Source organism: Mustela lutreola, chromosome 7, assembly GCF_030435805.1.
Source record: "Mustela lutreola isolate mMusLut2 chromosome 7, mMusLut2.pri, whole genome shotgun sequence".
Classification (NCBI taxonomy): Eukaryota; Metazoa; Chordata; class Mammalia; order Carnivora; family Mustelidae; genus Mustela; species Mustela lutreola.
Window position 1 is genome coordinate 7,334,330 of NC_081296.1, and position 21,917 is coordinate 7,356,246.

Sequence of the window (21,917 nt, forward strand, 5' to 3'; positions counted from 1 at the left end):
GGTGAGCTGAAGTCACTGTTCAAAAAAGCAGCCGCGCCCGTTCGCGCGCTGAAGCCACAAGCAGCAGCGCAGGCCACCCCACAAGCGGACAGCGAGCCCGTGGCCCGACCATGGCCTGGTCTGTGGGTACTCGGTCAGAATCCAGAGAAGAATGAAATGCGTGGACAAACAGGCTGAGAAATTCTTGGCACGTGGGGAAAACTGAATACAAACAAGTTTCTTTTTACCTCTTCTACAGAAAAGCCAAGTTAACAAAACATAAACCAAAACCTAAGCAGAGTGAAAGGACGGTCGGCGGCCTGCACAGAAATCAGGGTTGGTCACTATGAAACAACTCTGCTCATCGGTGCGGCATCTGGCTAAGGCCAAACTAAGAAAGGGCCGTGTGACTTCAGACAAAGATTCAAGATGAGCTGACAAAGGAAAGTCCCCCATTAGGGAGAGACATAATAAACCAGACCAAATCACTTTCTAAGTAGCAATTCCATACAGCTCAACCAAACAGATGCCAGGCACCGTGCAAGATGCAGTCCCTACCTCCATCAGGGAAGTCGCGGTCTAGAGAGGAGAGCGGCAGCAGACAATGACGACAGGGTATGCTACCTGCTAAGTCAGAGGTAAGCGCAGACCACAGCGTTGAGAAAGATTCTTGAAAGAAGCGACGTCGTTCCTGAAGGACAGTGGGAGTTAGCAGGCAGAGGATGGGGCTACAGGAAGAAGAAATAACCAGCAAAGACCTGATGACCAACCTCTGCTGGAAAGCTGAACGAACGCCTCTCTCCACTAGCTTCGAGGCACCTCTGGAGGCTTGCAGGCAACCGGCCCCAGGATCCCTGCACACCAGGCGTCCTGATGCCTGGCTGACAAAAATGCCGACATCATGTTTCACTCCTGCTCACCTCCACCTCCTTCTCTGAAGATTCCAGCACCTCCCCGAACACCTGGAACATGGTCATCCCCCTCCACCAGTGTCCTACCATTGACCAGCTGTCAGCATCCATGTAAATAAGCCACCCAGCGGCTCGCACAGGTTCTGCTACAACCCTGTGATTTTCCTCCACCCCACTCCGCTCCAGCGCCCCCATCTGCCAGAATCGTCCAACGACGGAAAGGCTCCATTCCAGTATCCTACCTTCTGACCAAAATACCCATCCCACCAGCTCAGCTGAACCCTTATTCTTCTGGAAATTCTGACTTCCAGTCCATTCGCTCTTCTACTTTCTGCCCAACTGACCACCTCTCCTGACAAGTGCTACCCTCTCATCCCGCCTTCTGCTCTCCCCTCTCCCTCTCCTTGCTGATGCAACGTGGGGCAACTTATGTGCCCTAATCAACACAACTGTTCATTTCCTACATTTCTTCACTGGGCTGCTGGGCACTCCTGGAGAAAATCACACAGCTTCGTAGACGGAGGCCACCAACCATGCATGCTGTCCACCCTCAGCTGCCTGGAGAGCTTTCTATAGGCCCCAGATAGCTCTTATCCCCCCACAACTCTTTCCCTATCCAATGATGTGTTCATGGTTTGTGTCCCCTCACTCTTAGGGTAGGCCCACGCTTCTACTTCACAAAGAAAGATAAGGCACTCAGGCAATAATAACTGCTTAAAACTTGTGCTTACTCTTAACCTGCAAAAATGGTTGCATCCATTCCATGTACAACGGGCTTTCCTCCTGCCCAGAGCTAATCCCACCTCTTCAAGAATCCCGACAATAGTTCCTCTGTCCTAAGGGGCCATCTCTCCTCTATGGACACTTTCCCTTTAGCATGTCAACACAGGCATCCACCTGCCGTTTAACAAAACGAACAATCTTCCCCAGACCCCGTTAGATGGAAATCCGTGACATGCTACCGTGCCACAGACATCTTCTGAAAAATGCAGCCTCAGCTGGTTTCTCCTCGTGGATACACTGCGTTCTGTGCCACAGACATCATGAAAAACCACTCCTCATACCCAGACGTCACTGCTGGGCTGTGGCAGAGAGCTGGAGCTGAGAGGGCAGCGGACAGCCAGGGCCAGGGGGAGACCTGGACCCAACTAGGCCTTCCCTAAGGAGAAACGTGAAGCACGCAGGCATGTGTCCAGCCTGATGCCGGAGTACAGCTGCTCTTTGCCCTAATGTCCTGTGTATCTCAACTCAAAGTACTGAGGCTGACTGCAAGTCGCTGAGTAACAAAGCAGCATGTCATAACGCCTAGCCAGAACTGAAGACGCACCATCTAGTAACCATTATGGTAACAAACGTGTCAGGCAAAAATCGCCAATAAATGATACAGCTAGCTGATGAGAGTTAGTGAGAAAAAGGATATTTACATAGACTCAAAATACCTGCCCACAAGATAGTCACTGATTTCAAAGGGAAAAATAGTGAGGAAACCCACAGGACATCATCTCAATCAAGGAATCCCAGTGGACAGCAGCAGGAATACCATGCCTTCCGACAGGATGCGCTGGGAAGGCTGTGACGTCACATCTCTGATATCCTGCCTGAAATGCCTAACCTGAATCGATCACAGGAAACAGCAGACAAACCTAAAATAATGAAAATTCTACAAATAACTGGGCTGAACTCTTCCAAAATGTCTAGATCCCAATATAAACACCAAGGGACATTCTCTGATTAAAAACTAAAGAGACATGACAACTATATGGGTGATCTTGGATTGGATCTTAGATTAAAAAATAACTTTCCTTTGGGCACCTGGATGGTGCATAGGCTTGGGTCCTGATCTCAGAGTTGTGGAATCAAGTCCTACATCGGGCTCCGCGCTCAGCGAGGCATCCACAGGGTTCTCTTTCCCTCTCTTCTTTGTCCCGCCCACCCATGCTCTCTTTCTCCCTCTCAAATGGGTAGGCAAATCTTTTAAAAATAATAATAATAAGTAAGGGCAACTGGGTGGCTCAGTGGGTTAAGCCACTGCCTTTGGCTCAGGTCACGATCTCAGGGTCTTGGGATCGAGCCCCGCATCGGGCTCTCTGCTCAGCGGGGAGCCTGCTTCCTTCTCTCTGCCTGCCTCTCTGCCTACTTGTGATCTCTCTGTCAAATTAAATAATAATAATGAAATTTTTCTCTTGTTATAAAGGAAATTCGTGAGACAACTGGTGAAATTTGAGTAAGGTTTATAGAAGAGTTAACAGTATTGTAACAATATTCATTTCATTGTTTTGCTATCAGTATTGATTACAGAAAATCTTCCCATTTTGAGGAAATATGTACTGAAGTATTCAGGGGTAAAGGGACATAATCTGTGCAACTTACTTTCAAATGATTCCAAAAGTAATTACAACCGATACAGAGAATAAATCATAACAGCACACAGTAAAACGTGAACATCTGGGCAATCAGGGTGAGGAGTTACCAGGAATTCTTTGCACTACATTTTTTCCAACTTTTCTGTAAGTCTGAAATTATTTCAAAATTTAAAAATAGATTTTTGTTTAAGCCCCAAATTGTGAGACGTACAAAGAGAAAGCAGCCTCAAACCACAACTGTGGCCGAGGACTTCTAAATGCCACCCTCCTTTGGCAGCCTGGGCGCGTACAAAATAAACACAGACGGGATTTGGAAGATTAATAAGCTTAATTTAGCTGATATACTTAGAACTTTGTACCTGAGAGAGAATATGTATTATTTGCAAATGACTGTGGACATTTAAATAAAGAGGCAATAATGAGCCTCCTGCCTGGACTGTTCCTGACTTTAATGGTGGCTCCGTGTCTGTTGTGAACCACCACATCGCCTGCAGGGTACCAGGAGAGAGGGGCCAAGAGAACCCCAGCCACAAAGACTCTGAAGAACCACCACCCCTGACCAAGCCCTCCAAAGACTCAAGAGCTTTTTCAAAATGTCTTACAATGAAAGTTCACAAACATACACAAAAACTAAGAATAAGTATAAAGAGCCCCCATATGCCCACCCAGATTCAATTATTAAAGTTTTGATGCACTTGCTACATCTACCCTTTTTTTTGTTATAGTTTTCATGGGTTTTGTTTTGTTTTGTTTTGATTTCTGAATGGTTTACTGTCAAATAGTTGGGAAGAATTACTGGTTAAGAAAAAGTCCCACGGGGCGCCTGAGTGGCTCAGTGGGTTAAGCCGCTGCCTTCGGCTCAGGTCCTGGGATCGACTCCCGCATCGGGCTCTCTGCTCAGCCGGGAGCCTGCTTCCTCCTCTCTCTCTGCCTGCCTCTCTGCCTGCTTGTGATCGCTCTCTGTCAAATAAATAAATAAAATCTTAAAAAAAAAAAAAAAAGAAAAAGAAAAAGTCCCAAATTGATACAGCTTTTATTGTAGCTTTAAAACATCACACATAATGAGGATGAAGGAGGGCACTAGTGGTGAGGGGCATCAGGTGTCGTATGTAAGTGCTGAATCACTAACTTTTACACCGGCACTAACATTACACTGTATGTTAACTGGAATTTAAATAGACACATGGAAAGAAAATAAAGCACAAAAACAAAAAAGGAGGCAGCTGGAGATTTTATACTTTACCTGCCACTTTGAGCCCGTGTTATTAAAATAAATGTAAAATGAAAAAGTATTTTTCATAATAAAATACCACAAATAAGTCTGAAAAATCATCTGGCATCTTGCTGTTTTCTATAGAGGGACAACTTAGATCTTACTCATCAGCCTGTTGAACTTTCCTTCTTCAGAAACATAAACACCATCCAAAATTTTCTGATATCCTTATATTTTTTTTTAAAGATTTTATTTATTTATTTATTTGACAGAGAGAAATCACAAGTAGATGGAGAGGCAGGCAGAGAGAGACAGAGGGAAGCGGGCTCCCCGCTGAGCAGAGAGCCCGATGCGGGACTCGATCCCAGGACCCTGAGATCATGACCTGAGCCGAAGGCAGCGGCGCAACCCACTGAGCCACCCAGGCGCCCCTCTGATATCCTTATTTTTAACTGTTGTGGCTTACTGAATCAAAGCAACTGAGTTTGATACAAGTTCAATGTCATTTCCTTCAAGCACTGACTCACCATCCTGGTCTTGAGATACTGAACAAGCAACACTGGCCTCATCCAACCCCTGCAGATGTATCTTTCATCTGAGAAATTGTGAATTTCAAAAGAGATCCATTCTCCTGAATAACAACACTGGTGGGGAAGGGAGCATACATGGACCTCATCTTGCAACGAAAGCCCAATTTCATGCCCTCAATCAGGTTCTGTGCATGACTACAGACAGAAAAGAACTAGCTACGTACGGTTCATACTATTTCCCCACCACTTGTCAACTTAAAGGCTCTTCTGAGGAGACAGAGTTCTACACAGCAGTGATGGAAGTCCCTCCGCAGGGTTCCTCTGGGGCCCTTCACGACATCAGTGCGCCCCTTCAGAGCGATGTCGACACTTTCTGGAATGTGGCCAGTCTGACTGCTGAGAATGGCCTTCGTTCTTTCTCACAGTAGATGTGGCACAGCAAAGACAGTGCCATAGTACTTTAAAGCAACCCTCTTAACATTCCTCACCCTGAAATATTTCTGTGTATGTATAGATTTTTCTTCCTAACCACAATTCTACTACAAGTGAAAAATAATCCCTTAATAGCCCTTGTCACCCATGCCAACTCCCTTGACACAAGAGCTTTGAATTCCCAAGTTCCTCCCCCCAGCATGGTGGACTCCCAGCAAATGTGCTGCCCATGGAGGGCAGCCTCTGGAGACGAGGAAGCCAGAAGCCTTGGCCACTCCCACACAAGGAACGACACTGCTAGCAGCTGCTGCAAAAAGGACAACTTTCTATGTGAAGCAAAAAAAAAGAAAGAAAGAAAGAAAATCTCTTTAAAAATGGTGAAAAATATTACCACTATAGGGTCAAATAGTAAATGCCCTTCATAAAGGGTACTTCTATCCCAAAATAAAAATAATCAAGAACATCAAGAGCGCCTGGGTGGCTCAGTTGGTTAAGCATCTGCCTTTGGCTCAGGTCATAATCTCAGGGACCTGGGATCAGCCCCTACATGGTCAGGCTCCCTGGAAGCAGGAAGGCTGCTTCTCCCTCAACCACTGCTCCTTCCCAGCCTGCCAGAGAGTGTGCACGCACGCTCTCTCCAATAAATAAAATGTTTTTTAAAAAAAAGGACCATAATGAACTGGCAAGAGAAATATCAGCCTCAAAATACACATGACAAAAATTCAATCTTAATAGTAATCAAAGAAATAGATATTCAAATAACGCTATTTGTCACCTAATACAGCAAAGATTTTTTGGAAGGAAAAAAAGAATAGCAAAAATTTGTCTCTGTAAATGGGTAACAAGTTTTCTGGAGAGCAGTTTGTCATATGTTCAAAAATCTTTATTTTTTTCCCCAGGAACAGTCCTTCATGGTCATAAAAAGTGCATACATGATTGTATAAATAAGGATTTCATAGCATTAGGACTTATTTCTAATGTCAAAGAAGATTTGGGGCAGGGATGTTGGGGCAAGAGGTGATAACCACCTACAAGTCCACCAGTAAGAGACTGGTTAAATCAAATCACGGCATGTCCTACAACGGAAGCCACAGACACTGGGACACACTGCTGACAGTGTGGCCCACGGACCAACTGTAACTGGCCCACGATGAAACAGTTTAAGCCAGAATGTGAATTAACCACCAAAAAAATTGTAGACAGCAAGACAGTGTCATTTAAGAAACCGGTGTGATCTCCATCGGGCATACACCTCATCTTGCCCGAAACAGCAGAAACAGCCCGCCTGCTCCTCATGTGTACCGCCACTATTCCACCTCCAAAATACATCCCGAGTTCACCCACATCCTGCCATCCCCACGGCTGCTGTGGACTGGCGACCTGTCCCCCTGCACAGTGGCGGAAATCCGGTTAGTCTGCCGTGACTTCTGTGCCCGTGACCCATTTTTCAGAGCAGCCACCATGATTTTATTCCCGGCCTTACAAAGATATAATCAAAGTTGTCATTTTGAAATGAGCATCAAATTCATTGCTTTGAAATAAGCATCAAACCATGCTTATTCAAGATGTTGCAAATAGTTTAAAATCTTAATGAAATCAACAATTTTATGGAAATAAATTTATAAAAGTAGAATAAAACCAGAACAGGCCAGTCACTATAGAAGAAGCTGAAAATTTCTAAAAATTTGCACTAAAAGAGGTTCTCGGCTGTGGCAGAGACTTTTAAATACTTCCCTGTATCTGGTTCCCCTCTTTCTTGACACACTGGAGGGTTACCCTTCCTACCCCTAACAGTCAGGCCACTGACTCGTTCTACCCAACAGATTGTGAGCTGAAGTGACGTGTGTCGCTGAGGCATTTCACGGAAGCTGTGTAAGGATCTTTGCCCCCACCACAGCAAACCCTAAAACTAGATGTTGACACAGTGGTATCACACGATCAAGACTAAGGTTTCCATTTTTAAACACCCTTTAATATTTTTTTCCATGCAACTCTTCTCAAAATTAGAATTCTACAGTAACAGTTTTCCACTGTGTTTGTCCCCTGCATATGTTAAGCATTTTCCTTGTCAAATAGCTGAAAATAACTAATTCCATCAGCTGTGGATAAAATGATTAAGACGCTGTGCCACAGAGTTGGGAGTAGAAATAATCACATTTACTACAAATGTTGAGTGTATCTCACACATGCTTTAAAAAGCAAAACAAACAAAAAGCAAAACAAAAAAACAAAAGCTTTCTCCACATAATTTCCTTCCTCTATTCCTTTCATTACATGTAAAAGTCTGCTGAATCTTAATGGAGAAAAATTAGAACTTTCTCACCAAAGTTAGAAACAAGACACTACTCTGTAATAAAAACCAAACGCTATCTTCTCACCTTTCTAACACTGCCCTGGAGATGCTCTCCAATGCAACTAGACAGGAGCCTGCAATTAGTGGTCTAAGAACTGGGAAAGAAGTAAAATTCTCTTCACAAATAATATAATGATATGTCTGAAATCCCAAAAGAATTGATAAAGTATTACAAATCAGAGATTTAGAAGGCTACACAATAAATGTATCAAAATCAATAGGCTTCATTTATAAAAGGGAAAATCTGTTAGAAAATACAATGAGGAGAAAACCCTGCTTATGAAAGCAAAAAAATAATAAAATAAGCAGACACTTAAGAAGAACCTCTGAAGAGAGCTGTAAAAGCACTGCACACCCCACCCAAAACAACAAATTTGAACAAATGGAAAGACATACCATGTTCTTGGCAAGGAATAAACAACATCATAAAGATGTCAGTTCTCCCTGTACTAATTTATAAATTTAACACAATCCCAATAAAAATAATTTCAAGTTTTTTCCCCCAGAGCTAAACAAGCAGATCATAAAATTCATCTGTAACACATAAGAATGGAAATAAATGAGGAAGGTTAGCCTTACCAGATATTTAAAAATCATAGCAGGGGTGTGGGTGACTCAGTTAAGCATCTGCCTTCAGCTCAGGTCATGATCCCAAGGTCCTTGGATAGAGCCCCAAATGGGCTCCCTGCTCAGAAGGGAATCTGCTTCTCCCTCCCCCCCCCAACCCCCTACCCCCAACTCGTGCTCTTGAGCTCTCTCTCTAATAAATACTCTTTTTTTTTTTTTTAAGCATAGCAATGGCAAACAATTAGACATAGAGACTAATGGAAAAGAATAATAAAGACTTTTTTTTAAAGCATAGCAATGGCAAACAATTAGACATAGAGACTAATGGAAAAGAATAAGAAATCCACAAATGGATCCAATTTTGTATGAAATTTATCATAAGGATAGTGTATCAATACAGTGGGGAAAACCGACTTCTTAATAAATGGGGCTGGGAATAATTCAATAGCAGTATTGGCGGGGCGGGGGGGGGGGGGGGATCTATTCTTCACACACCAGGATGTGTACATGGGCAAATACAGAGGGAAACTTTCCCACTATGACTCAAACTCCAGACACAATAAGAAAAAGTATCACTAGAATTACACAAAAATTTTACAATTTGCATGACAAGATGCCTTCACCAAAGTAAGAAGGAAAATGATTAAAATATGTGTAATAGAAAAATGGCATCCAAAAATGGAAAAGACAATCCTTTGGAAAAGTGTTCCAGAGGAACAGGAACAGTGATTCACAGAAAAAAAGAACACAAATGACCCTTAAACATGTGAAAAGATAAATGTCCAATCAACCTCAATCATTATATGAGAAGTACAAGTAAAAAGTCAAAAATACAGTGAGATACCACAAAATTCTACTGAAACAAAACAGCAGGGAAACAATTTCTGAGACCCTGCTTGTGAAAATGTGAAACAGTACAACCCTTGTAGGGGGGAATTCAGCAACCTTCAAAATTACATTTGCAATTATCCTCTAGCCCAGCAATCCCATTTGTAGGAATCTGTCCAAAGGGTACACTGGACAAAAAACCCAAAATAACAATAATAGCAATAATAACAACAATAATAATAAATAAAAAGGATATATGCACAAAGCCATCTAATAATAAATCTAGAAACATTCCGGTTGTTCACCAACATGGGCTGCTTCACTAAGTGAGGTGTGGTGGACCAGCCCAGGAGCAGTGCGCCATGACAAAGAAGAGGAATGGGGCGGGAGGGGGGGGGGCGGACCTACAACATGGACGAACCTGGAAAACATGAGGCTAAGTAAAAGGAGCCAGACACAAAGGCCAGAAAGCATAGGATTCCATTACAATGAAATGTCCAGAGGTGCCTGGGAGGCTCAGTCAGTTAAACCTCTGCCTTCAGTACAGGTCATGATATCAGGGTCCTGGGATCAACCCCTGAATGGGGCGCCCTGCTCAGTGGGGAGCCTGCTCCTACCACTCACTCCCTCTGCTCCTATCCCCACTTGTGTTCTCTCTCTCATTCAAATACACAAAAAATCTTTAAAAATAAAATAAAATGTCCAGAATGGGCAGATCCAAAGAGACAGAAGGCAGACTGGGGTCTGCCAGGGGCTTGGATGTTAGTGGGAGGGACCAGAGCAAATGGGGATTGACTGCTAATGGCTACAGGTTTCTGTGATGAAAACATTCCAGAATTAGGCAGATAGAGTATTTGGCAAGTTGTATAACCACTACCACTACGCAAACACTGAACTGTACACTTTTAAGGGGTGAGTATATGAATTAGATTTAAAAAAAAAAAGTATTGAGATCTAATTAAGATTTTATTTATTAATACTGTTTTTCTGAAAATAAATAAATTGAAAAAAATTTTTTAAAAAGATTTTATTTATTTATTTGATTTATTTGCTGAGCAGAGAGCCCGATGTGGGGCTGGATCCCAGGACCCTGAGATCATGACCTGAGCCGAAGGCAGAGGCTTAACCCACTGAGCCACCCAGGCACCCATAGATCTCAGTTCTTGAAGAGGAATTCCTGTCCATGCAATGATGGCATGATCCCAAGGACATACTGTTAAGTGAGCAAAGCAAGGTAAAGAGGAAGACGGTTAGTACTGCTACTTATCTAACAGGGCACAACAGCTGAACATCAAAACAGATTAAATGCAAAAGGCTGAAACACATCAAATATGTTAAAATTCTTGAGTCCACAATGACTCAAAAAAAAAAAAAAAAGATAAAATTTGACTGGTCCACTTTGGAAGGATGCTAGAGAACCAAACCCTTATTCTGAAAACTGGTAAATGAGAGGCAAGAAACAAGCATTTATCCTACAGATGCTATTCAAATTCTGTCACATAGTTAATGAGGAGAAGTTTCTCTTTCAAAAGGATTTCAGTATTAAATGAGGAAAGAATGATAGAATGTTACCACCTGTAACCTTTAATGAATTAAAGATGCAACGATCACCGTCTCCTCCTTAGCTCAACTGAGGGCAGATTTATTATGTAACCAATAAAATACAGCAGAACTGATCACACACACACAAGTTCCCAGACTAGGTCAAAAGGGGCACTGTAATTGTCTGTGTTGGTGCACAGGGTCACTTTTTCTGGGGGAAGCCAGCTACTGTGTCCGCAGCACACCAGAACAGCCCTGTGAAGACCACCCACATCAAGAGGAACTGGGTCCACCCCAAGACGTGGGGCACTCAGCCGGCCGTGAGGGAACCACCTTGGAAGCGAAGCCTCTGGCCCCAGCAAGCCCTTGGCTGACTGGAGCCTAAGCCAACAGCTGGCTGCATCCTCCCAAGAGACCAGGAACCAGAACCACCAACCCAAGCCGCTCTCGGATTTCTGACCCAGAGAATTTGGGGGTGATTTGTTATGCAACAATAACACCCTTTTCTCTTCCTTTTACATATCATAAATTCTCCACAATAAAATATTTCAAAATAATAAGTCAGCTAATTAGAGAGAATCCTCTAAACAACTCCTTTATTCTTGTCAGAGCAGACACTAGGTTAAATGGAAAAAGAAAAGGCAAATAAAAACTCCTTTACACCTATCTCACAGTCTCTTAGGAAAAGGGTAAAATAGGTAATCTCAGTCCTCTCAAAATACTATCAGGGAGAAATATCCCTATTTTGCAAATAAGAAAATCGAGAAAAATAACAAAGGAACAACTTTTTCAAGTTGCACAGCAGTTGAAGCAGGACACGGAAAGTCTGTTCTTTCCACCATACCGCAAAACCCTTCTGACCTTGAAACTTCTCCATCCAGCCCATCAGAACCAAAGCTGGTAATCTGCAAATTCTGTATGTAAATACTGTCTTCCATCCCTCCCAACGCACCTCTCTGCTTCCCTTGTGCTCACCAACAAACGCAGCGTCATTTCGCACAGCCCTTAACGCAAAGCAACCAGGAACTGCTGAAGGAAGAAAATGACAAGAGCTCAAAGCTCCCACTCCTATCCCAGATTTCTGTGTGACTCTGGACGGGGCTGTCCTTCAGGAAACGATCATTAGAGTTAACAGTGAATCCAATTCTCCAAACTCCTCTCACGGGTTTTCAGAGTTAAAGGGAGTGGGGGGACATATACACACCGCTGTAATGCTACCATATTTCCTTCGTGGTTCCCAAGGGTAAATCGTATGGACATTTATAAATCACAAAAGTAATTTCCAAAAATGTTCTTAAAAAGAAAGCCCTAATCTACTTTCTTAGAGTCTAATAGATACTCTATGTTAAAACCATTCTTTTTCAAACAACAAAACTGAATCTTCCATTTTAGGTAACTACTCTATTAAGTGTTTACAACTTTTTAAGCATTGAACAGATTATTTTACATTCACAGTTTAATCCAATCTTGACGACTATCCCCCATGTTACAAAGAAAAAGCTTGGGCCCAGAGAGGTTACGTGACTTACCAAAGGTCAAAAGGCAGGGAGTGACAGGGCTGGGATTGGGACAGAGTGTCTGGCTCCAGAGCCCAGCTCCCAACCACTTTACACGACAGGAAAATACCCAACAAAAATCATCCAACAAATAAAGCCTAAATGCAAATGTACGGTCTTAAATTCTTCCTCTTTCTGGGTCCATCTGAGTATGGCTTTCGGCCTCCTTCTGTCAGGTCAGAACGGTAAATGAGAACGTGCTATTTCCCCACATCCAGGTAAAAAAGAACAACTCAAGTGCACACACACACACACACACACACACACACAACCAACACAGAGCATATTTACATTACTTGCAAAGTTGTTTCTGAGAACAGTTCGGGGGGGCGGGGATGGGGAAGACAGCCAAGATTTCCATGCTAAGGAAAGAAAAAGGAAATAGGGACTCTGGAACTAACTTCCAGGACATATTTCTCAGGCTTAAAATAGGCTTGACCTTAGGATTGTCATGAGAAAAGCCAGAACAAATGAAGTCATCATATATAAACTGTTTGTTCTCAAGAACATGACTAGCGGGCACAGAACACAAAACTAGGTTAAGGGACATCGATTGATTAGCCAACACTGCTCTTTCAGCTGGGAAGTTGTCCTACAGGTCACACTTTGAGGCTGCGGAAGTCCCCACAGTCTCAACGATGTTTCATGTGACTTCAGAGGGGCTCCAACCCCAGAGCACCTTCAAGCTCGCCCTTCCCTGAACTAATCTGGAAAGGGGTCCAGAAAAAGGCCGCTCCCTCCGACTAGTCCGTTTGGTTCATTCAGTTGACAGCTACCAGTAGGTGTGGGCCTTGGGTCGTCCCCGGGGACACACGGCTGCAGAGATGGGCGCAGCCTCTGAGCTCGCAGAATGGGAGAGGCCATCAACTACTCACCAATCCGAGCTGTGCTCCAGAACAGGGTGCCAACAGAGCATACAAGTGGGGATCTGCACCCTGCGTGTGTGGGGAAGGGAGACCCAAAGGAGGAACAAGAATTGAGTGAAAACGGAGTAAAAAGTACTTCATACTGAGGCACAAGTACATGCCAAATCCGCGGACCAGAAGGACAGACACATTCAGGAAAATTCTGGCTCCTTCAGAACATATACTGAGGTTTTTAATACAAATTTTTACTGAAGATTAACCTACTCACAGAAAAGAATAAAAATCCTAAGTATGTAGCTTGGTGAACTGTCACAGAATGAACCCATCCAGGTCAAGAAATAGAACACTTCCAAACATAGAAGCCCTTATGGCTTCTCCAAGTCACTATCCCGCCCTCTTCCCCTAAGGTCAGCACCACTTTGACTCCCAAAACCGCATCTCTGACTTTGAACTTTGTATGAATCAAATAATATAGCAGATGGAGTCTTGTCGGCCTGGCTTCTTTCACTGAATACTTAGCTTGCGAAACAGCCCTGCTGCCACGGGCGGCCACAGTTCTCCCATTTCTGCTGCCAGAGTATTTTGTGATATGCTTCTCCCACAACTTATTCTTTTGATGGACTTGAGTTAGTTCTTGTTTTTAGCCATTATGAATGCTACTGTTACAAACATTCTAGTATACGACCCTGGCGAACACAGGTACCCCTCTCTGTTGGGTGCAGTACACCTAGCAGAATTGGTGGGTGACAGAACATGCCTCGTTGGACTTTAGTAAATATTGCCAGACCATTTTCCAAAGCAATCTTACCAATTTACATTCCTCCTAAGAGTATATGACATTTGTTTCTTGTTTGGCTGGTTTTTGTCATAAAAGACAGAATAACCTATCACAGTCCAGAAAAAATCTAAACTTTTGAAGAAAACTGGCCATGACAAAACAAGGACAAGAGTCCCTTCTCCAGCCTGAACTCCCCACATCTATTCCTGTATGTGAATTTCATCATTTACCACCCCTAATTCCTAAATTTTAGAATGGGTAGTCTTAAGACAATAGATTCCATTATAAAGAGATCTGTAACATCCTTATTTTCAGGTCATGGGGAAAAAAAAAAAAACATACAGGGACAGTATATTCTGGTCTGATTATAAAATATTCTCGATCACCTACAGCCCCAGATGGCTTTCTAATAGTCACTTACAGAAGAGGCTGAGTTGTTATATGCCACTTGCATGATATCAAAAGAGAGCAGAGTGCTAGAATGCTCTCCAGGCCGGCTTTTTAGACTTCTTTGCCGAGGCACAAAGTAGAAACTGCTCTTCAACCCGTCCACCCTTCTCCACTATGAACACCCCCACCCCCAAACAAGAAAACATCATACACAAACACACAGACACCCCAGGAAGAATGAGGAAAAGGGAGCAGAAATTGTGTGAAGGACACTTCCTTCCTTTTTCTTTTTACAGGACTCAAAACCTGTCCCTCCCATGTGCCCATTGTCAAAACAGGAGCCCTGAAGACAAAGGGCAGGCCAGCCCGGGAGGAGGTGGCCGGCGCTCTCACAGGGCCTGCTAAGGTGGAGTAGGTGCCTGGCTCCTCAGACCCCGGGAGAGGGAGGCTCCCTGGGTCAGGAAGAGCACTGCATCCCCGGCAAACAATGCTGGCAGACGCCGCTTTAGGGAGATTCAGCAGCAGGCTGACGGCTCAGCAAGCAAGGGCAGGATGGGGTGGGGTAGGGTGAGCGTGGTAGCGAGAGATTCAGGCGGACGAGTCAGGCGGACGAGTCAGGCGGACGAGTCAGTCGGAGAGGAAGTCCATGTCAGGTGGTAGAATCTCATCTTGAAATCCGGGATGAATGCAAAGGAGGCCTCCACTGCGGGGAGAGCAGGCCCCTGGCAGGTAGCCAGGCTGGGAGAGAGAAACAAGACCCCTACCTGGGGCTGGGATTTAAGACAGGAAAAGTCCACGGCAACGAGGCCCAGGTATAAGAAACAGGAGTGAGTTCCAGAATGTGGAACTTGGGGGACTTTCATTTCCTCCAACTGAACTGGGGTAGGGGTCGGGGTGGTTACCCGGTGAGGAAGAGGAGGGATCTGGTGGGACAAACCTAACCAAGGTTCAAGGAGAGGGTGGTGACAGGAAGCCAGGCAGACCACTACAGCTACTAGCAGAATGAGAGTGGAATTCTGAAAATTCACTAAAGCAGATAGAACTAACCTGTGTTTCACTGTCAAACACAGCCAGTATCACCTGGCTCGGACACCTTTCTGGGCCACTAACTGCACAGGCACCAAGACTCCCGGGAAAGCCCTGAGTAAGACACACAAGGCCACAGCTGACCTCCCCCAGGGCCCTCCCCCAGAGGAAGGCTGCTTCTGATGCACCCACTGGCACTCTCAGCCGGCCGGCCCCTCTAGCTCAGGGCCTGAGACACACATCATCCAGCAAGGCCACAGGACCTTAACCTCAAGCTCAGTCTCATCCACTGCAAATCCCGCCATTAGCCCGGGCAGTACCATGGTTCATAGGGAACACCTCGCCGCTCCTCCGCTTTACTGTGACAGTGACCTGTAGCCCACCCCCTCCACTCCAGGCCCTGAGGCCTGGCTATACTCAGGACTTCATCTGGCAGAGTGCCCACCAGCAATCAATGAACCACAACTGCCCGATGCATCAAGTCTTCCTCATATCTATTCGCATTCATAATAAGAACCACTATTAAGAAAAATAACTAATAACAAGCAACATTAGGGAGGGTTTACTATGTGCTAAACATGATTCAGCATGCTTGACACGTATCAATTCATTTACTCCTCACAGCACTGCTAAGACACAGGAGTAATTACTATTCTCACTTTACAGGATTTGAAATCTGAGGCACAGAGAGGCTGAGTAATTTTCCCAAGGTCCCACAGCTATAAACTGGCTATAAAGAGCTGAGATTTGAAAACGGGTGGTCTGGCACCAAAATGTGCACTCTCACTCCCCCCCCCCCCAGCCCCATTTATTTTGTTACATTTTATAAGGGACAGAGAAAAGTATGTCCATGTATTAGTAGATACATTTTCACAAACAGAACACACCTGTACAAGCACGCAGCACCCAGATCAGGACGCCACATTACCAGCACACTAAACGCCCCCCCCCCTCCCCGTGGCCCTTCTCAGCCTCTCCGTGCTGGCTTCTCACAGCGTGACTCATTCTGCCAGTCTTCAGGCACACCGGCCCCTGCAGCCTTTACTCCAGCGCCCTCACTGCCGTCAGAGCCCCCATGCAGAGCGGCCCTGCACACAGCCACTGGGCTCATCTCCGCACCGGTACCCCAGTGCCCTGGCCCCAGGCTGCCAGGCCTGCTCTCAGCGGCTCTCCTCGCCCCCAGGCCGCACCCCAGCCCGCAGCCCACATGAACCGGCCCCATAAGCCAGAGGGCACTGCGAGTGATGCAAAACTCTACTTCTGATCAAGGTCCCCCCATTTCACACTCTCACGCTACTGAGGCACAAGATTCCCCCACGCAGAGCAGCTGGCGGATGCGTGGTGTCCCCCAGTGGCAGGCTGCCAGGAGCCTTCGGAGCCCCGACCAGTCTCTCCCCTTCTCAAAGGGGCATTCCCAATGCCCCCTCTCTAGCTCAGCCCACCTCCCCCTCTCAGCACACTTACCCCTCCTATTTCAGCGAGCAATCCTAAAAAAATAAAATAAGCAACTTTAGAAGGCAAACTAGAAAAAAAAAACCTAGTTGTTACAAATGACAAATGGATTAAGAATAGTCCTTAAAAAAAATCCCCAACTGAAAACCATCCAATTCTCTAATATAAAAAGGCCAAAGTAGCAGAGAGTATACAAAAGAGAAATTACAAAAATGCTTGATTAACATGTGGGAAAAGACTGAACTCCACCTGTAAATAAAATTGGCTGAAATTAAAAACTGATAATACCACATCCTCCCAGACAGACTCGATTCTAATTCCTGAATCACACATACCAGCGGGGCCGGGCCCACTTACTCAGGCCCCCCCTGAAGTCCATGTTCAACCTTCTGCCCCCAGGTTGCCACTGAGGGACACTTGCTGCCAGGTCTGGTAGTGAACACTGCTGAGATCCTCATCCCTTAGAAAGGGCCCAGAAGAGTAATTTCTTTAGGCCTCAGCTCAGAAACTATACTTGTCCGGAGGCGCTAGCTAATGCTAATCTCAGGGGATTCTGGGGCTGTTTGCTATGTGTGGAGGCTGTGGAAGCTCAGAGCCCAATGTGGAACCCCCCACCCCAGCAACCAGCAAGTCTCTGAGGCAAGCACTGCCACACAGGACCTGCCTCCTGACTTAACAGATCAGCCCCCCCTGCGGTGTGCCACTGGCCCCAACTCCCTTTTCTGTTCATTTGCATCTTACTGTAAGTGTTAAGTCACCTCCAATCCTTTTGAAACAAAGCAAGATAGGGCAGCTCCAATGATACCGCATTGGCCCTCCGCTGTTCTCCATATCCTGAAAGGGAGGAGTTGGGCTGGGCTTTCACGGTTTACACTTGCCACCACAGCTTTATGAGGTGTCTGTGTGCTGGGCTAATGGCTTCAGATTGTGTGAATTAGCTTCTTGCACAACAATTCCTAAATACTTAATAGGTTCTTATTGAATACCACGTCATTCTCTCAAAACGTTCTTTCAGGAAGACAAAACGGCATTTTTTTCAAGATGGAGGTGCACAAAATCAATAAATTTGACAAACTGTTCAAATTTCAAAGAACATAGTTATCCCAGCTGTAATTCCAGGAAATTGAGAAGTCAGATGAAGCTAACACCAACTCAGACCTGCTTGGGTGCTCAGGTATTCGAAGAAACACCACAGACATGCTAGAAACGAAAGGAAGCAGAACTTAGAGATCCAGACTCTACCTTTCTCTCTCCCTGTTCCCCTTTCATTTCACAGGCTGTATCTGTTAGGAGGCTTTTGGTTTTAAGTAAAGAAAATTAACGTCAAATTATTATAGAATAGATTCATTGCTCGCATGAACGGAGTCCATGAGGGCAATCTTGTGAACTCCAGGCAAGGTTCAACAGGACTCTAGCTCTGTGACTCTGCAGCTCCCTGTGCCTGTTCTCACCCAGGAGCTGGCTTTGTCCTCACTGTGGGGCCTGAGATGCTCCTACCCACTCCACAGTCTGATTGAGACCATTTAGGTCACATGTCTACCCCAGAACTAGTCACTGGGACCAGAGGCATCCCATGACGTAGGCTTGGGTTGTCTATCTCATACTGACCCAGTCACTAGGACAAGAAGGCTGTCAGGGACCACCCTGGAACCGGGGTTGGCTCAATCCCACACAAAGTTTCCAATTGCTATGCTATTACATGTTACCAAAGTGGTATGACAAAGACCAAGAAACTGCTCAAACCCAGTTCCTCTTCTCCCAAAGCACATAGATCCTATTTCCCAGCTTTCAGTGATGTTAGCTGTGGCCAAGCGGCCAATGGAATATGAAAAACAAACATGGACCACCTTCCAGGTCTGGCACCTAAGAACCCACCACCACCCTTCATCTCTCCCCCTTCTGCAAGTCTGCCCATGCAAACACGCACAGTGACCTTGGGAGCCAATGTGTGGAAGATGGCAAAGTCACAGATGGAAGGAGCCTTGGTCCCTGAATCGCCACTCTGAGGAGGGTCTTCCACCGTTTTAAAACACCTGTTTAAAAACACTCTTTAAAAATACCTATTTTAAGGGCGCCTGGGTGGCTCAGTGGGTTAAGCCGCTGCCTTCGGCTCAGGTCATGATCTCAGGGTCCTGGGATCGAGTCCTGCATCGGGCTCTCTGCTCAGCAGGGAGCCTGCTTCCTCCTCTCTCTCTCTGCCTGCCTCTCTGCCTACTTGTGATCTCTGTCAAATAAATAAATAAAATATTTTAAAAAAAACACACCTATTTTAAATTTCACATGACTGAGAAACTTCTATCAAGGTTAAGACTATTGTATTTTTGGGGGGTTGTTACAACTGTCAGCCTATCCCAACAGGTGAAAAAATTAAGGCCCACGAGGTTGGCTGACTTACCCCAAGTTACAGTTAGCCAATGAAACAGAAACACAAAAACACGGGATGCAATGATCTTCCAGGTGGAAGGCAAAAACGAAGGCAAAAACCGAGAACATGTCCTAACTGTGAAACCACTGGACAGAAAGAGAAGTAATGAGCAGTAGGGAGTCCTTGAACATCTCATAGGCAGACTGTACAAGCAAGGGAGAAGGCCAACTGGAAGCCCTTTCTATTTCAAAACTTGCTGAAATTTTCCCAAAAGTTGTTATCCATTCTTCTCTTAGCAAACAGAATGGGAAGTTTCTCGGATAACTCAGAACACAAACTGCCCCAGAATGAAAATTAGGAACAATAACTCTCCTTACACAGTACTAAGTCATATTCATTCTTAAGCTGAAAAGCACTGGGGGTTTGGACAGGACCCGGTGCAGGGGCAGCTTTTGCTCCCAGCACTTCCTCCCAGAGCTGCCCTCAGGGAACTGCCCACTGGCTGCAGGTGTGCCTGGCCAGGCCCGTTTTGGTCCTTCCCCGGGACTTCTATCCTGGAATTAAAGGCAGGGCCTCAGTCCCGCTCCACTGATGAAGCTGTTAACTGCGAGGCCAAAAGCAGTTGGTGGGTACTTTTCCTGCCAAGCAGGAAAAAACAGCCCACAAAAACGAGGAGGACAGGACGTGAGAGAGGGAGAGAGCCCTCGCTTTGTCTGTCCCAGAGGTGGCATACCCCATCCTCCCTGTGGTGTGGTTTTATAAGCCAGGTTCTAGTGGCCCACAGGTTTCACTTCTGGCCTTAGCTGGTTTCAACTGGGTTCATGTCACCCACAGTCAAAAGAATCTTGACCAATATAATTAAGAAAAAGGTCTGAAAAAACAGACAACAAAAAATCACGACATCAAGAACCTCAAAAAATAAAATGAAAACTACAGAAATTGCAAAGTCTAGTACTCGGGCACCAGGCCACTAGGTCAGAATCCAAGCACTGCAACCACTAGCTGTGCAATCCTGGGCATCCTGTGCAACCTTCCCTCTTGCTTCGACTCTCTTACTCTGAAGGGGGAACCTTTAAGGAAACACCATGCCCAAGGATTTTCATCAGGATTACGTCTGTTAATGCACGGAGAGTACTTAGAACCGTACTGGGTATGTAGTAAACATCCAAGACATGATGACTTTATTGTTATGTTACATCAGTCTGAGTTGATTTCCAGGTTAGTGACCCATGTGTAAGTTAAGGTGTAACAAGCTAGACCAAAACAGGCATCAAACTGATCATAGAAAAGCACGTTCATCCCACCAAACCTGACACTCAGCAGCACACCATCAGATCAGAAGCACTTTTTATTTGTAATAAAAGGGTAATTTCCTCACATGCCCACCAAGGGAAGGCCACTTCTGTAGCCTCAAACCCCCGGGTACTTAACAAAAACACGCTGGGTCAGGTACCAGCGTGCTCCTCTAGCCCAAGGACTACCCATTCTCAGCGGTTCTCTTCAGCTCCCCTGTCCTCGGCGCCACAGCGAAGTAGCCAGCAGGTCGAACGCTGTTCCAGAACAGCCCACAGGAACCCCCCTATCCTCTGGGCAGACACAACATTGGCAGTTTGAACCCTTAATCCTATCTTAATCTTCTCTTTCCCTCTCTTCTAATGGGATACCACCAACAAAAACCTCAGGGCATTTCTTCCAGACATAAAATACTTCCTCCAACAGTTACCTACCGACTTCCGTCTTAGAGCTCCACCTTCACCAACATTCTTTTACTACTTCTACTGATTAAGTCAGAGAGAAATTCTCAGCAGAGCACTTGTGAGGAAAGTGCACAGTCAAAAGTCCAGAGGTCATCCGTCCCTGCAAGTGTGAGTACAGGAGCTCAGCACGTAAGGCAGGGACGAAGCTGGAAGCTGGTGGGAGCCCATGTGGGCTGGGCCCCATAGGTTAAAAAAGAGTCTGAATTTGATACTGGGGAGCCACAGAGGGTCTTAATCAGGGCAGGACATAATCAGACTAGCATTTGATCACTCTGCCCCTTCTCTGAACCTCTGCTTACAGGGAGACCCCCAGGCCCTCTGCATATGGGTTCTGGTTATCTGGGACCGGGAGAAGTGCAGCCTGAAGACATTCCAAAAAATTTCCATGAGGGGAAAATAACAAGAAGATAGACCACTTCAGCAAGCTGGATCTGCAGTAGTAAAGAAGGCTAAGGACAGGGCTGGGGCAAAGCTCTCATGCCACCATTCAGCTGACTCCAAAAAAATCTGGTGGGGAAGAGCCAGGGCCCAGGGTCAGTGTCACGGTCAGAGGGCTTTCTAGGACCTGGCCATGGGATGGCACCCTGCTCCAACCGGCCAGTGCCTGAAAGAACAAGTTTGGTTCGTGTTAGCCCTGACCAGAGAGACGCCTCCAGCCAAGCCTACGTTATTGCACTATGGCCGAAAGCGAGCACAGTGGGCAGCAAACTACCCTGTAGCAAAGCTAGCCCTACAAACAACGGAACCCAAACCCAAACCCCGTGATTACCCCAGAGATTCACCGTGGGATCTGAAGCAGTCCTACACTGCAGAAATATTCTTGCCTCTCAAGACAAACACAGCTTTTGGCACTGAACACTGTTTTTTAGTTTACAGGCCAGAAAAATCAGTGCACCCCTGTTTATTTTTCCATTATCAGTATATTCGGCAGCACTGAGGGGACTGGAACAGAGCTTCCTTCTCTTCTGACCCACTGGTGAGAAAACATTATTCTGATCAACAAGCAAAG

General features: G+C 45.5%; 1 protein-coding gene and 1 pseudogene across 1 annotated transcript in view; both read right to left on the reverse strand.

Moving 5' to 3' along the window:
• PDE8A (phosphodiesterase 8A) overlaps window positions 1-21,917 on the reverse strand; it is a 143,804-nt gene that overhangs the window by 101,312 nt on the left and 20,575 nt on the right. The gene's annotated exons all lie outside the window — the stretch shown is intronic.
• Window positions 4,245-11,711, reverse strand: LOC131835410 (large ribosomal subunit protein uL6-like; annotated as a pseudogene).